At 37.1% G+C, this 4074-nt stretch overlaps 1 long non-coding RNA gene across 2 annotated transcripts; it reads left to right on the top strand.

Annotated features, from left to right (window-relative positions):
• On the top strand, positions 362-3775 carry LOC110265949. Of its 2 annotated transcripts, none has more exons than XR_002352644.1 (3): positions 362-1240; positions 3287-3468; positions 3714-3773. It is a non-coding gene; the product is annotated as an uncharacterized LOC110265949 (long non-coding RNA). The 2 variants fall into 2 exon arrangements; XR_002352645.1 differs by having other exon boundaries at positions 363-1240; positions 3287-3395; positions 3714-3775.

The following is a 4074-nucleotide window of genomic DNA, read 5'->3' as shown; positions in this document are numbered from 1 at the left end:
GTAATTTTGTTTTAAATTGCATGTTTAAAATTTTTAATTAGTTTTTGGATTGTTGAAATAGTTTTGGGTAGATTTTTGTTTGTGCATATTACAAGTTCTTTGAATAATCCATGATTTTGATTTGAAAAATAAAATTTTAGATTAATTTTAAAGTTTAATATAAATAGTTGTATATTTTTATTAATTTCTTATTTATATGAATATTAGAATGTTGGGTAAAATTCTATTTTAAAAAAAAATAAAATTCAACTGTGCGTACACACATATAGGTGTGCACGCACACTTCAATTCAAGGCTTCTGTCCACGGTGCTCACATGGTGTGTGCGTACACCCAATAGCCCTTTACCCATGAATGCGTACGCACATTATTATTGGTGCGTACGCACAAACGCAAAAAAAAAAAATACCCCCTTGTGGTGCGAATCCCTCATCTTCTCTGCTCCATCTTCTGCACCATCATTACCACCACATTGCCTCACCGTCCACCCACCTTCACCACAACCGCCGGTGACCGCCGCAACCGCCGTGCCCTTTCCCCTTTCTTCTTCCTCTCTCCCTATCTCGGCCTCACCTCAGCAAGTCCAGAACTCACCGCGTCCCTCTCCCTCTTCTCACCATCGCCGCGACAACTACCACCGCTGGCCGCCATCCAGTTTCCCTCTCCTCCTTCTTCTTCCTTTTTCTTCTTTCTCAGCCTCGCCGCACCACTCTTCCCTGTTTCACTGGAATGCAAACTGGTCTCAGCTCGAACCAGAGTCCACTCTGCTCTTCCTCCTCTTCGCGCTACCTTCCCTTTTGGCTTCAACATCACATTGCAACCTTCCCTTCCTCATCGATCCTGTCTCAATCTCCAGTCTCAACCACCTCGTCCAGCCCCCCTCCCTCTACCTTTTCCGTCGCCGTCAGGTCCAGAGACCACAGGGTCCTCTTCTTCGCGACCTCCTTCTGACACAGCCCTTGTCTCTCTCGTTCTTTTTGGGTTGAAGAACAGAGCAAGTTTAAGCTCCTGTTCTCTTCGTCTGAGGTGAGTTCCAGCTGTTGCGACACCACCCCTGTTGCTCTTCACTGCCTTCGAAGGCCAGAATAAGGCAAGGCCCATGTTTCTTTGCTGCGCCCCTCCTCTGCTGCTGCCATTGGATCAGCTCCACTACCAGGCCAACTGAGTTGCTCCAGCCGTTCACTCACCATCATCAACCTTCTTCTTCCCTTCCCTTCCTCTGTTCTAATTTTGCTTCCCAGGTTCATATTTTTCTTTAATTGAGTTCTGTTTTAGTCATTAGTTTACTGCTAGTTAATTTTGTTTAGCTTAATTTAGTTAGAAATGCATGTTAGTTGCTTAGGTTGTTAGAGAATCTGGCGTGGATAGTGGATTTAGGTTTGTTTTGATCAATAATGCTGTTTTGGAATGTTGCTCTTTCATTGATTTTCCCTGTGCTGAGTTGATTTGTTCATGCTGCTGCATCGTCTTATTGCTACTCTACTCTTGCTGAAGGCTATTATAAATTTCAATTGTGATTACTGCTAAGTTCCTGTTTCAATTTGAACTTCATTGTTTGATTCAGTGATGCTTAATTGTTTGAACTCATGCTGCTTGTGATTGGTTGTTACATTCAAAGAATAGAATGCTATCCGGTTGTTAATTATTGCTTTTTCTTGTTGGTGGCTGGTTTTTGAAACGTACAATTCCTAGATATGACTATTGCAGTGATGATGATTTTGATAAATTTCTGAATTCGAGTTGTTATTGCTGCTGGATTGTTCATTATTGCTGTTTTGAGGTTGTATCTTGGGCCATTATTTGCTCATTGCTGCTGAGTCCTTATTTCAAATTAAACTTCATTATCAGATTGAGCTATGTGTAATTGTTTGAATTTTTATTACTTATAATTAATTGCTGAATTCAATGAAAGGAATGCTGACTGAATCAATTACTGTTGTTCCTTACTACTGTTTGGTGCTATATGCTGGGCTATTGAGTGCTCCTTAGCTGTTTGTTTGGATTCATTGCTTATTTGTTTTGGCTGAATTGCTCATGGCTGTTTTACTACTATTTGTTGGCTCATTTGCTTACTTCCTATGGTTACATGTATGGTTTTTGTGTTTTTAATTGTCAATGAATTCATAGGAAGTGTGAATTGGTTGATTGAAATTGGAAAATAGCCCAATTTACTGCTGAAATGCTGCAGGATTTTTCCTAACCTTGTTTCATTAAATGGCATCGTCTTATTTGGTGCAACAAGATTCTATTTGACAGATTTCTGTGTCAAAAAGAATCTTGTTTGCTAAATGATTTTGGAAATTTCCTCAAGAGCTTCCTTACAAGTTTTGGTTAATTCTTTAACTTCTTTGCTTCTTTTAAATTGTGTGTTCTTCTTGAGCATTGAATATGCATTAATTGAGTTTTAAATTGACTACAAACTTGAAATTCTTTTAAAAGAAAAGCCTCTTTTGCAAGCTCTCACAAGGTTGAAGATTTCTTTTTACCTATGTGACTAAGTTGATTCCTTTTTTCTTTGCCTAAATTATCTTAAGTGACATAGAGCATAAACTTTTCAATTCTTGTCTCAACCTTGTAACCTTTATGCCTCATTGAATTTGGTGTTTGAATGTTCTTTGGCTTACTTGTTTCTTTATGTTTCTAACTTAGTCAACACCAAATTGTTTTAATTTATGCCAATTACTTGTGATTGATATTTACTTGATTATGTGCTCTACACATATATGTGCATCACTTGTTTTGGCATTTTGAATTGTTGAGAAGTGAATACAAACTTGCTTGTTTTGAAACTTTAGAAACTTTTTCGAATTAAGGAACTTTTGACTATGCACCTAACTTTTGAATTTTTGCTTGTTTTCATTTCTTTAATTAATTTTTTTCCTCCTTTTCACTTGATTTTCTACCTTTGTTTCCTTTTCAACTAATTTTTCTTTTTCTTTGCCTATCTTTTAACTTTGCTTGTCTTTTTCATCTAACTTTTCTTTTCACTTTCAATTAACCATTTTCCTTTTTACTAACATAACTTTTAACTTTTAACTTTCTTTTTAATTTTCAACTAACATTAACTTGTAACTTTTAACTATTTTCTTTCTCTTTGTGCATAGTAACAATGCTCCTTCCTTCTTTTATTCTTTGATAAACAAGCAAGTTAGCTTTTCCCATGTCCTGAATTTGATTGGAAGTTGTTTGTGTTTGATTTAATTTGATTCTCATGTATTCTTCCATTCAAATTTTTATTATCTGTTCACTTCATATGCTGTTTTGTAACTTAGCTCTTTCGGTTTCAGCACCACCATCACTCTTGCAGCCACTTTTGTATGGTGATACAGTGACGACTCCTTCCACTCCGCATGATCGTGAGCACCGAGGACGGTGCTACATTTTAAGTGTGGGGAGGTTAGCAACGCTTTTTGGGTGACAATCTTCATTTCTGAACATTTTTAGTGTGGTTTCTTTCTATGTTTTTTTGGTACGTTGTATATATTTTATCCTTTTAAGGAACTTTTTACTTAGTTTATTACACTTTCTTAGTTTATTGCACTTTTCAATTTTGCTTGTATATTGATGAACGGATAATTTATACGCTTTTTGGCATTGTTTTTAGTATGTTTTTAGTAGGATCTAGTTACTTTTAGGGATGTTTTTATTAGTTTTTATGTTAAATTCACATTTCTGGACTTTACTATGAGTTTGTGTGTTTTTCTGTAATTTCAGGTATTTTCTAGCTGAAATCGAGGGACTTCAGCAAAAATCAGATTCAGAGGTTGAAGAAGGACTGCTGATGCTGTTGGATTCTGACCTCCCTGCACTCAAAGTAGATTTTCTGGAGCTACAGAACTCGAAATGGCGCGCTTCTAATTGCGTTAGAAAGTAGACATCCAGGGCTTTCCAGAAATATATAATAGTCCATACTTTGGTCGAGTTTAGATGACGCAAAAGGGCGTTGAACGCCAGTTCTACGCTGTAGTCTGGAGTTAAACGCCAGAAACACGTCACGAACCAGAGTTGAACGCCAAAAACATGTTACAACTTGGCGTTCAACTCCAGAAGAAGCCTCTGCATGTGTAAACTTCAA

The sequence above is a fragment of the Arachis ipaensis genome, chromosome B08 (assembly GCF_000816755.2).
Source record: "Arachis ipaensis cultivar K30076 chromosome B08, Araip1.1, whole genome shotgun sequence".
NCBI classification, from domain to species: domain Eukaryota; kingdom Viridiplantae; phylum Streptophyta; class Magnoliopsida; order Fabales; family Fabaceae; genus Arachis; species Arachis ipaensis.
This window is presented reverse-complemented; position numbering and strand designations above follow the sequence as displayed.